Source organism: Bombus flavifrons, chromosome 1 (genome assembly GCF_040668555.2).
Source record: "Bombus flavifrons isolate JBK064 chromosome 1, iyBomFlav1_principal, whole genome shotgun sequence".
NCBI lineage: Eukaryota > Metazoa > Arthropoda > Insecta > Hymenoptera > Apidae > Bombus > Bombus flavifrons.
The window spans coordinates 11,948,961-11,962,120 of record NC_138442.1 but is presented as its reverse complement, the minus strand read 5'-3'; the positions used below and the strand labels follow the sequence as shown (position 1 = coordinate 11,962,120).

Genomic DNA, 13,160 nt, shown 5'->3' with positions numbered 1-13,160 from the left:
CATTATAATATTATGAAACTGCAATTAAAGCTTCCGACACGATTGTTTCCTGAAAGTTTCTCAATTGTTTTTCAATCGCCTGTGTTCCCATCCCTTCTTCTTTTCTCTGTCCAAGCGTACTCTATCGTTCGTGAAAAAATCTTTTACGCGTAAGAACTAATCCGTACGAGCGAATATAGTTCGTTAATAATATTGGCGAACGAAAAACAACGAAGAGATATTAACGAGTTTGTTCGAGGCGGGATTCTTAATCCCTAACTGATCAATTCTCGAGGCGTCATCGTTCACTAGGATTTATCGTTATCACAGCCCTAAAGGCCCATAAAATCGCGAGAATTGTGAGATATTGTGTCTTGTCACTTCCGAGCTTCGACTCGTTCGATCGTAGTGGGGGCAGCGCGAACCATCCAGATTCGGATTAATGTTTATGGCGCCCCAGAGTACATGGTGGAATCCCTTCTACCGGCAGCAGCGTATAACAACCTGACAAGTATTAAGAATCGATAGGAGCCTGCACGCCGAAGCGGCTTTATGACTTATCATCTTTACACTGAACGTCTCTCGTTGTGCTCGTTATTATGGCGACGGTTGCCAAGTCGATAATTAACGTCACCTCGGAACGATTTTCTTACTACGTATCCGCGAAATTCATAAGCTAGTCGGTTTATGTACAACCGGTGAAAATTCTTTATGGTCCCTTATCGTGTTTAAGGCATCGTCGGAAGATTTAGTATCCGTTTTATGATTATGGAAACAATAGCTTCGTAAGTTTGTATGAAATCGTAAGGACTTTTGGAATTTCGATGTGGAATAATTTGCCAATCAATAATATTATTCAATCGATAATTTATAATTTATAGAGAGCGATATAAACAGTTGTTATAAATATTTGTAAATCGTAATACTGACAACTTGGAATTTGTAATTTGTAAAATTTGCCTAATAACGTTAGTTCAATCGCGCAAGAATATCCTACCGTGAGTTAAAAATTAATTAAAAGGTCTATTGTAGATAGACGTTTTAACGAGGAAAGTCCGTTGAACTATTCTAACGAATCTGGTTTATTACACCACGAAATGATCGAAATAATTAGAAGGATAAAACTAGTTTTGCGCCAGATGAAATCAGACCCCCTCGATCTGGCAGATTTCACGGTAGATCAAGCCGGCCACTGCTCCAGGAGTTAGAAACCGATCAACGAGTCCGTACCGCCCGCGCTCTGTCGATCACGAAATAAACACGATTAATCGTTTCAGACAACTCCGTTCCACGAAGTTCCGGTTACTGTGGCGCGACGAGCCTTAAAGTGGATTTACTCGATCCGAATGTATTACCTGCCGTGTGGGGGTCGAGGAGCAGCCACTCCGGCTCAAAGAGTTCGTCGCCCGAGAGAGAGCGAAGGCTAATTAGCGATTCGATCACGGGGTATCCGATGCCAGGGAGACAACGTCGCCGCCTTCGCCTGGATTCCCTTTGATCCCCCGTCATCCCTGTTTCGTTCAATTCGCTCTCATCGCTATCCTTTCACGACGATTCTGTTCTCGTTCAACGTACACACGCGACGAGGCGTTCCGTGAGGCGCGATCGTAACAAAGCTACAAAGCAGAAATTAGACGAGGGAATAGCCACGTAGCGTTTGATCCCAGACAATTCCTCCAAAAAACGTGATACTAGAAAGAGGAAGGCGGCCCTCTTCTATACCTCTTCTCGCGTTAATCGCGTCAAACGGGACTTTTCCACAACCATCGAATCCTATATCCCGAATAAAAAGAATCATTCTCAAGTGCTCGTATCTATATACATCACCGATACAAATTAACCCAGACCCTTTACCAAGCCACCACGACCAAGAACAGGATCACAGAGGTTCCCTTTGCGGTCCTTCAATTTCTCCGTTTCTACCTCGAACACCCTCTCTCTGAACCAATCCCGGCACGCGAAAGAGGAAGGACACGCGGCCGCAGACAAGAGATCTAATATACCCGACGGTTACATTAGCCGGATTTAATTTAAGCCTCGACCTCGCCGCGAGACTAGCGCGAAGCTTACATTCGAGGACGCGGTTGATTCCGGTGGAGAAAGGAAGAGAACGGAAGGCGGTGGTTTGGTTTGGGGTGCAGCGAGATCGAGTCGACAGACGATGGCTGTGTGTGCTGGTAGCTAGATGCCACCGGTTTATTGTAATTGCGCTGTCGCACGCCGTGGGAGCAAGCTTCCACCGGCGAGAACCGGGGCACTGTAGCCGCTAATGCTCGGCCGTTTCGCTGGCTGGGTGCAGGGACGGGAACAGCTTCATTAACGGCAAAAAATCACCGTGACGAGCATTCGCCGCTTCTTCTTCTCGCGACGTGTTTCACCTGGCCGAGTGTAAACGAAAGCGCCAGTGTCAGCTCATTCGAGGCTGTTGCGCGAGCCTTCTTTGCCCTTGCACCAACCGTGATAATTGATGTCGGCAGACTCGCGAGTACCGTGGGTAATGACGGGAGGAAATTAGATGGCAGCCGAAGGGGTTTTTAAGTATTTAGGGAGATGAATGGGAACGGGACGCTCGGTGAATGGGATTCGGTGCACCGAGAACGCTCAGAGTAGCGGAGTATTGGATTGCGGAGGTAGAGAGGAAGAGGAGCGTAGAAAAATAGTTGTCGAGATTCATTGTTTAATTGTGGATAGTGCTTTCGGTCGAGTGGTTAGAGTGAAATTAGAAATTTTCGTGTAACGAGTCCGCTGGAAACGTAGATTCGGTAGATTCAATTTTTAATAGTGTTTAGTAATTCTCTAGTTTAGTAATTCTTTAGGAAGTCAGAAATATTGCTTCGGAGTTTTCATTCTTTTGTAAATATTATGAAGGCAGATCTTAAATATTGATATAGCAGTGAATATATTGCACGTCAAAGGAATTACATTACAGGAAAAGCTTGATGGGATTCACGAGCGATATGATCCACTTACTTCACAAGAGACTATTAACCACTTAACGGCGCACGACCGCAACGTATATGGGTAAAGCCAATACGCTTATCGTTTGACAGTTTTCTTATTTTAACTATTCGTCCTAACTCATACACATTATCATGGAGTTATTTACATAATTGATCAAATAACCTTTAAAACAGAATAATTTTTTAAGCATTGAATCAAACCGGGTGTTTTTTTTTTTTAGAAATTTAGAGGATTAGTTTACTAGATGACGTGTAACAAAAGTTTGGAAAACAATTGCAATTCATCAGAGTGACAAAAAAAGAAAGTAAAGTTCTTTCTTTGGAACTTTTTTATCTGGAACATGAGATGAAAATTTAAACGACACAATTTGAAGATTTATGTCATAATACATATGGTTGAAAATTATATTGAGATCGATTGGTGAGAAAACAAACATCAGGCATCGGAAGACGTAAAAATCTTTCGATTTTAGACCGGAAGTTGTGAAAAACTGTGATTTTCTCCATTTTTAACCGCTTGTAGCTCGTCGAAACATTAAATTATTTCGATGAAATTTTCAGCATGTATGTAACTAAATGTGTATAAGTTTATGTAACATGTTGCTCAAGTTTTCATTACAACTTCAGATAAAAAAATAGTAAATTAATCCTTTTATTCCCCAAAAAACGCAAGTCGATTGATCAATCCGTGAACATATATTCCGAATATAACGATATCAGTTATGCGAGGAACTTCATATTAGATTCTACAGATTTTTTCGAATCATAAAAGATAAGATAATCATAAATCATAAAATTCGAACATAAAAGAAAATAAGTCTAAAATATAGAGTGATATTTTTCTCGACTAAATCGAATATTGAAGGTGTATCGAGTACATATGTACAAGTAAAATCATACATGTATAAACGTATACATACTGGATGAATTTTTAACATTGATTTACTTGGAAAAAGATTTTCATGCGAAAAGATATCACTCTGCATTTTCGTTTTACTTTTTCATGTAGATTTACTCTCTTTCAGATAGTACCATCGATTCGAAAATATCCTGCATATCTTATAAAAGAAATATCACAGCCATTTTCGTTGTTATCAGCAATTCGGTGAAAAATTTCTGCGATAAGGAGTTAAAAGAATTTAAAATCTAAATAACTCGACGTTGTTGACTTTGGCAATTCTTATGCAGCCAGACTCTCGTTTTCGATGTTCCTCGGTTCGCTGTTTCCGTTTGTCGCTTCGCCAGGCAACGACAAATACGCTGGCCCGGAAGGAGCCTAAGCTCATTCTTATTTATGAAAGAAGAAACGTCGTCGAAGTCCATTCGCCGAGCACTCGGATACCTATACACCATACACTATGTTGTTGGAGCGACATAGAATAAGAAATGGCTGGCGTTGGTGAAAAGTTTCATCGAAGAAGGTGGCCGCGAGAAAGTTTTCGACAAGTTGAGATCGCGCGTTTCGTCGCTACTCTTGTTTGTTCTCTGGCGACAATATAGCAGGTATGGCATGGTCTGCGAATATATGACATGTATAAACCTCTGTCGGCTGAACTTAGCCGCAGGAACTGTTTTTAACCCTTTATAACAGCTGTAAATCTTTGTTACCGTAGCGACCAGGCATCGGTTATCGTTGTCAGGGACAATACCTGGTGAAAATGTTGACAAGGTCAGTGTGTCAGTGAACGATGGTTGTTTCGTGACAAAAAACTTTCCCTTAGAGGTATAGAAGTATTCGAATTTCTTTCTTATTATTAGAATCTTCCTGAGTTTTTCATCGGTAAAATCGGCCTCTCTAATTAGGTTTGTTCCATTCGGAAAAGAATCTATCCCTATTGAGACGTCCTTTCGTTAAAGACGTTACGGCGCTGCATCTGATAATTTATGATCGTAGTAAATCTGGGCTACCGTGGAAGGACGTTTACAATCGAGCGAGTAAAAAGAACGAGTCACAGCAGGTCACTGTGTCAACTGGAAACGCTAGTGTCCTCCGTGAATCCTTCAAAGGGGCCAGTTCTTTCGACTTCGGTTTCAAGAAGAAAGGGGAAAAACTCGGTCAGAAGGTCTGGCTTCTCTTTCCAGCCATATTCCATCCGACCCAACAACTTATCCCGGTGTTTTACAACGTCTTTAAATCCTCGTGGTAAGAAGTTCGGATTCTTTTTGTCGGCCACTTTGGAGCGTCTTTGGGAGTACCATAGCTACGGGTCACGTACCGGTAGTAAATAACGCGGCGACCAAGAAATCCGTTGGAATATGCACGGCTCCTATTCAGCCAATGGTTTCTCATCTCCGCGAGAGACACCTTCTGCAACATCGTGTACAGCGTCACGATGAAAAAGAAACCGTTACGAGGAGAGACTGGCTATTAATGGACACCATAGTTTCTCTTATATTTAACGTTATACACTGCGACGTTTATCTGCGTACCTGTACGCCGCGTGTATCGATCCTGTTTGTATATTTAAAACCGACACGACAAACACGTTAAGAAAATAGCATGGGAGCGCGAGAGACCGCGAGATGCATCGGCTTAACCAGGTGCAAAATAAACTCGCCTATTTATCGCGGTTGTACGCAAGCTTGGAGCGCGTGGCCGATAGGAAGCCATTACGCTCGCCTCTGCGATGTTTTCCACGGGAGTTTGATGGCTGTTTGCACGGCCACAGAGGGGTATGATCGGCGGAGAAGGGAAAAGGGAACGGAGGTCGGTTGATTCTCGCGGCACTCGCATAAAGCCGGCATACGGACGGAGATTTTATTGGAAAACGGAAATCCGTTCCCGCGTGGGTGCTTCGTGGTCGGGGATTCGAATAAATTGCACGCCTTACGAACGCGTCTCGATCACCGAAGAGTCCACTCGAAGGAATTTTTCATGAAGTTTTCACGTGGCTCGTGAAACGAACGCGACGCGTCGCTCCTAGCGGACAATTCGCCACGCGACAAAGAGCCTGTTTACGGTTAAATCTCGGCATTACCTGTTAAATGCTCTGCACGGCGTCCCCTCGCCGAGTTTCGTTTCATCTCGCATGCAAATGGAGGTTGGCTCAAGGCGAGCTCAACAGCTTAAATTACGTCTCCTCTTTCCCTCTTTGCCCCTTTAAGTTTTCGATTTTATCTCTATCTTTGTTCGTGCACGTTTTCCTGCACGTCGATCGAGCTCACCGACCAATGAAATTCAAAAGATACGGAAGATCGATGGGTCGCGTTTTAATTATACAAAATTCGGGCCGGACGCGAACGAGCGTGAACGTACGAAGAATTTTGAAAAACATGGCCCTGCCGCGAGCCGCGCGGTAACGTTATTTACATTATTCATTAAATACTTTCGCCATTTACATAAATAACCCCCACCCATCGGCCGCGAGCATTCGGTCCCGCGAAAAAATACGAACGACCACTCTGTATGCAAACTACGAATTATTTGCGAGCCGGACGCGGACACCGTGACGATGAAATTTCGAGTATAAACGCGTTTAAAGCATCCGATGTCAAGTGAAGGCTAACTATCGTGTTCACATCGAACAATATCGAATACTTCTTGCTTGAACCACCACAGTACTACGTAATACCAGGCATATTCTTTCCCTCGTGACCGAGACGAACTTCTATATGTCCGATAATGCCCACTCTGTCCAACTAAAGATTTATTTCCACCATTTTCACTCACCAACCACGTTAACTTCGACTCTTTCTCAGCCAACTCGAGAACGAACACTCCTGGGTCGTCGGTAAATCTACATAAAAGCCACGCCGGTTTAATAATTTACGTGAGATCCTCCGGCTGATCGTGACTCACACGAATCGCTAAAGAAACGAGGTTACCCTGGTGCACGATGGCCAAATAATAACAGCCACCCTCGGGCTGAAATACCTTCGTACTCTCTCCTCCAGGTGTATTCTAACGCCACCGGTTCACCTTGATTTGTATAACGTATCCTCTGCTCGTCCCTATTTCCCTCTCTTCTTCTCCCTCTATCTTCGTTTCAAGCATACACTTGCTAACCGCTTCGTAACCCGTATTCAGCTGGCCATAATTTTCGTGAACCCCGGCCGAAATCACGACAACCCATCATCGCGTCGATCGCAGTCGACCGGTGGGCACACCGCATCGATACACTCCGACACCGCTACCACCCTTTCACCCTGTTTCTCTCTCTCTCTCTCTCTCTCTCTCTCTCTCTCTCTCTCTCTTACACATTCCCTTGTATCGTTGTTTCGTGGTGCTCCTGCTCTTCGCGTGGGCATCTCGAATTTCCGAGCCGCGTTCAGGAACAATTTGCCGGAACCAATAAACAGGACGCGTAACGAATGTCGAGAAGTATTTACGAACCTCGGTTGCACCCACGTCAGAAACAGCGGTCCACTTGGAGTTTCGCGGCGGGAAACGGACGGTCTGGACTGAAACCCATCTCACTCTCTCTCCTCCTCCTCTCTCTGTCTGTCTCTCTCTCTCTCTCTCTCTTTCACACCATCCCCTGGAATGAAACGAATCAGGGATTCAGACAATACGTTGCATTTTCGACGCGGCCGTACAGAGGCGCACGGACACGCGCGCACACGCACGTGCGTGCCAATCCATTATCCGAATTGGCTTATTGAAATTTCTCCGTGCTGACGGGGAACGGATGGAGATTCGGCCGACACTTAAACTGCTCGTTCGCCGCCTCGTTTCGATTCACCCAAGGTGAAGGGTATATGGACACACCCTAAGTTTCTCCTTTGGGGGCGGCTAGGGTGCCACCCAATAGGACGACGTAGAAGAGTGGATGACGGTTCGTCGTTTAATCTCGTGACTTATGGTGCACGTTTAATTATTGCCTGGCATTGAACGAGCTCGAGTGGAGAACGATCGTTCTATGTGCTGCGTGAAATTAACGTCGATTCGATTAGCACCGTCACAAGCGTCGTGCTGGGCCCTGGCGTGAGATATTCAGCAGTGAAAGAGTGACACCGTGGCGAATGGTTTGAGTAGGACGATATTTTCTTGGGTTTGATTAAAATGTGCCGTGTAAATGAGATTGCTTGATACTCGTTTGTTAAGTAAAATAATTGTAAAGATTTAAGAGACGAAAAATCTTACTTCGAATATTAAGTTTCTTAATCTATTTGAAACTAATGACGCAACGTGTGTATCGTATAATGGAATTCATGTCATCATTATCAGGCGGTATAGGAAAGACAATCGGAGAAATATAATACTCGCGAATAGAAGAAATATTTCAAACATTATGCGAGTCAAAAGGTGGTATTAATTTCAAGATAAAGAAAGATGATCTTTGGAATATCAGTTCCTACAAATTGTCTGTTATTTAGAGATCAATCTTAAACAAAAGTTAATAATCATTAATGTTAATTGAAGACATCGCACGAAAAAACAACGAAAATAAATTATAATATAGTCTCGAATGTGGCTCCATGCTAAATGGTAAAAAATGTTTCCCCTTAACCGGAATTTTTCTAGGAACCGTCTGGTATATACGTTTCCATGTTCATCGCGATACTTAAAGGATGACCCTAATTCATCTTTCCCCGAAGAATCGTGGCGGGTGGGTAAACTTCGTTGGAGCAGGACGAGTTCCGGCGTCTGGACGTGTGCTGTGTTCTCTCCTTAGCAGCGACCAAACAAATAGTGGAATATTTATGTGAGTTTTCAGGCAGAAGTACCGGCAAACGCTGCGCCATGGTAGTTAGACCCTTCGACAGCCGACGATGATTTTACCAGTGGTCGGGTAAACTGATGTCAGTCACGAAATTAAATGGCGAGCTTGCGGCTCGTTGAACGGGCGCTTGCTGTTTGAATGACGTGAAAAAACACCGGCTTTGCCAGCATCGCGATCGAAACAAATCACCTGACGTCGGTATTTCGCGTTGCAGTTGCTACTGGCTGGCTAGCTTTATTTAGACTGCGAACAAACGCCGATGAACGTTAGTTTATTTTGTAGAAATAAAACACGATGAATTTCGAACAGTTTCCTTTATTTTACATCCGATATATTTCCATATTTTCTTTTTCATATTCCGCTACAGATACCACCGAATTTTCGATATTTCCAAATCCTACTTGATTTTTCCAATTATATCCATCACTAGTTTCACGATAATGAAAATACACTCGATACAAATTTTATATGAATTACGATCAAATTTAACCTATCAAGGACCAACGTTGATTATCGAATTTTATTTTCACTGCGGTTATGAAAGAGTACTTCAAAGAATTTTTAATATATCTTTTGTCACTGTTCCGCCACTGAATTTAAATATGTGTAGTACCATGGTAAACCACTCTTTTTTAAATCACGATACTATTTTTTTCATTTGCCATCTATATAAGAAGCTTTAGTAAAGTATCTATTATTCTAAGGTATGTGTTAACATACGATACGACATGATAATATATTCATAATACGATAATATTTTTTTCATTTGCCATCTATATAAGAAGCTTTAGTAAAGTATCTATTATTCTAAGATATGTGTTTGTTAAAAAAAAAAAAAACAACAACATGTTAGTTACTTTTATTTCGTTCATCAAAAATATTACGTTTACGCACCTTCTACGCGTTATACCATCGCTTGATCCCTTAACAGGCTTAAACGGTACCAAGTTAAGCCACAAGTTGAAGCCTCCGAAAGAACGAATTCAGCATCCTGAACCAATTCAACAAAGTATACGTTCGAAATCCATATCTAATTGTTTCGAACGATCCAGCTTCTCGGAGCTACGCAATGTCATTTCTAAATTCAAATCTCGCAAGGGGCAGATCAAGACTGAAGCCACGGTTTCATCGTAGGTCGTGGGGCGAGGGGTAGCGAGACACGTGTTGTTTTTTACAGAGGAATCCAAGGCACCCCGTGTATCCAGCGCTCGTAAATAATACCACTCTGTATATTTGAATACCCCTGACGGATCCCGCATGCCACTTGGGAAAGCTCCACCGTCGTTTTACTCCGCCTGGTACGCGCACCCGCGCATACAGACGCACGTGGCTCCTTACGTGCTTACGTTCGTTTATTTGTGCGTCGAACACGCACTCAGGACGCATCGTGTTCACAAAAACAGGGAACAGCGACGTCCCTGGATTCTTCCCTTTTGTTTATGCGGTGCAACGTCGGACTTAATGCAACGGGTGTGCCCCCAACGGAGACTCGGAGAAAAATGCCTGTACAGCGAAGTTGGAAAGAAGAGGGACGGATGTCGGCGAAGAGCGCGGGATTCGAAAATCCTGCGATCCAAGGACCAACGTCCACGGCGATAATTCACGCGCGATGCCCCGTCGCGAAGCTTAACTCGCGCACGGCCGACAGTTTCGCACCAGCGCGTCTCACCTAGTAACAGAAGCTTCTAAAAACCGCGTAATCCTGTTATTAATGAGAATCACGCACGGCCGAACGCTCGCCGCGTGTTCCTCGCAAAGTGATACATGGAAATCTACGTGGAAAAATTTCGTTTAAACGTGTACGTGATATATACGTGTGAAGTATCGTTGGATGAGAAGAGGTGGATATTAGAGACGGAGTGAGAGGTTGAAGTTTTGTATTGAAACGTATCCGGTGCTTGTTATACTTTTTGCTACATAACCGTTCATTGCGGGATTTAGGTTTGCAGGCAGACACGGTTAACATTTATTTCCCTTTATTGTATGGTTTGATAACGACGTACCGCAATGTACAAAAGAGATACGACTATCAGGATTATACTAATAACGTCTGAAATAAATCCAACGATATATATTATAGAAGTTACAACATATTCATCGTTACGTACATGCTGAGATGTACGGAAATATTCGAACAATTAATCATCCATTATATTAAAAAGCTTCTATATTTTACTAGTAATTATACGTTTAAGCTGGGTCAAATCCTTTTGCGTAAATGCCTTGTATATTTTATACGCGTTAAAAAATGTTTTTCAAATTTTGTCAACATAGTTCTTATAGTCATATCCCATTTAAGCACCAATAAGTGTTGTCCTTCTAAAAAGATGTGTATAACACACGTAATATATTCACGAAATATTTCTATATTTAGACACTGTCGTTCGTCACTGTATTATATCCACTAGTGATATGAAAAAATTTTTAAAATTACGCAATTTCTCTTCTGCAAGATGCTTTCAAGAGCATCCCTGCACATGAATTATTCAGCGCGAAGTCTGAAGGAGCTTGTCGATATTTGCAAAAATTCTTATAAACTATTTCTCAGATATTTGTAGCGGAACAAGATACATGTGGTCGGTAACGTTCCCGTCTCGTCAGTAAAGCCAAAAGGAGTCGCTTCTGGGTGCACTAAAACTCAACGACCTGGCTCAGTATTTCCCTTTTTCTGAGCCACTAGAGTGCAATAATGCCGGATATTACTTTCCATCGGTTCCTCGTAAGACAACCTGTTACATATTCCATCGAAAAAATGTTATTCCTCGCATTTCAAGAAACATTTGCCGACGCCGCGAAAGAATAGCAAGAAGGTTTGCCAGTGGTGGGTGGCACGGGGGGTGCTCCGCCGAAATCATATTTCACGTCGGTCGATGCGAGATTAATAACGGCCAGACACGTTTCGATTTCCCAGAAGTACCTGTCGGCCCGCCCACGACGCGCCATTATATCGCTCGCGAGTTCGAAGGAAAGCGCAAAACCCCGGATGCTGCGCTGCTCTACTCGACCGTGGAAACGAACCGACGATGGTTAATTACCGGGGCGGACTGCTGTTGGCTCGTCTAGCTATTCGGGGTCGCGGCTGATTTTTTCACGGTGAAACGAATCTGCCATAAACACGGTCGCGGGGCTAATAACGAGCCTTGAAAAGAGTGGCTTCATTGTTCCGGCCCATTGTCTACGCCCCCGTGATTAGACCTTTCTTCCTTTGAGACAGAAAGTCTACTTCGTTGTCCAATTATATTTGCGTCTTTAATTAAAAACAATCAACGAGCGGGATCTGACCTCCCTTTGAACGGTGAAACGCTTTCCACTCGACGACGACCTGATTTCATTTCAGTCTTCTTCGATGAACTTGTCACTGGGACACTCCACTTGAGGTTACGTGACAATAGGCTGAACAGCGGGCTGACTTTCGACGTTTCTATAGTTAGAGATTCTCAGGTTTAAAATGGCTGTACCTTATAATAGGAGTCACAGAAGCTATACACAGTCGGGCACAAAAGTAAGTGGACAGGTAGTAGAAATAGGAGATATCAATGAAATTTCGTTAAATACGGCTCGTTTGTAAAGAAATGGAAATATTAATTTTAATTATTTGCTAATTAATTCTATGTACTACAAGGATGTACGGTAAGTAAGAGTTAAATATGTAACACTAATACTAGTTTGACTGGACTTCATTAATACTTATTTCCTAATACCTGTTTCGTTCATACCTTATTATGGTAAGTACTTGCCATTGATTTTTATCTCCGACTCTATCTATATGCATGTATATATAGACACGCGAATATTCTGCAGGTGTGTTACAATATGGGAATGTGAGTACTTCCTGAGCAGTAAATCAAGTTTTCCTTGGGCAGAAAGAACGACCTGCGCAAGTGTCCGGTAGTGTTTGACTAAAGCGCGGCGGGACGCCTGGCAGGGTGAAAAGCGGCGCGAACACAGAAGCAAGAAGAGGGCGGGTCTCGTTAGTCGTTGACAGGAAGGCGAGTATAGCTCATCGCCTCGAATGGCTTTCCGGTTTCTATGAAAACCACCGGCGCAAACATGCTGTGAACGTGGTCTTGGGTCGGTCGGTGGGCGTTCGATGTTCGTCCGACGAAAAATAGGTGAACCATCGGTCGATCGGTTCTAGAATCGCTAGACAGCCACGTGGCCTGACGGCTGGAGGGAATTCTCAAAAGAAATTCCTTCCTTCCATGTCTCTCCACGGTTCTGGCGATTTACTCGATTACGCGGATGATGATCCCTCAATTGCCTCAAGGAAAACGGATAGAGACGCGTTTGTGCGTGAAAGAAATTACATATATACGTGAAAGTATCTGATCCAATGGCATGGATGACGTGATTAGACGAAAACGGATAACTTTTCACCAGGAAAGAATTTTCTTCTCTTGATGAACGTACAGTGTATAAAATAATGGTATTTGAGCGTGAAAAATACAGAGAAATTACAACGGAGAGTATACGTAACGCCATCGGAAGGTACGATAGAAAATATTCTAAATGTTCGCAATTACAATCTCTAAGAAATATAAGACGCGATCGAGACGTC

The 13,160-nt window shown here is 43.1% G+C and overlaps 1 protein-coding gene across 4 annotated transcripts in view; it reads right to left on the bottom strand.

Moving 5' to 3' along the window:
* The window catches only part of LOC138184329 (discoidin domain-containing receptor 2), a 254,587-nt gene that overhangs the window by 135,331 nt on the left and 106,096 nt on the right, over positions 1 to 13,160 (bottom strand). Inside the window, exon 2 of one of the 4 annotated variants that reach the window (XM_069122228.1) lies at positions 7,273 to 7,417. The exons of the other annotated variants lie outside the window; for them this stretch is intronic. The gene's annotated coding sequence lies outside the window, so the exon portion shown is untranslated. The remainder of the gene's footprint in view (positions 1 to 7,272; positions 7,418 to 13,160) is intronic. 4 annotated transcript variants of the gene reach the window in all.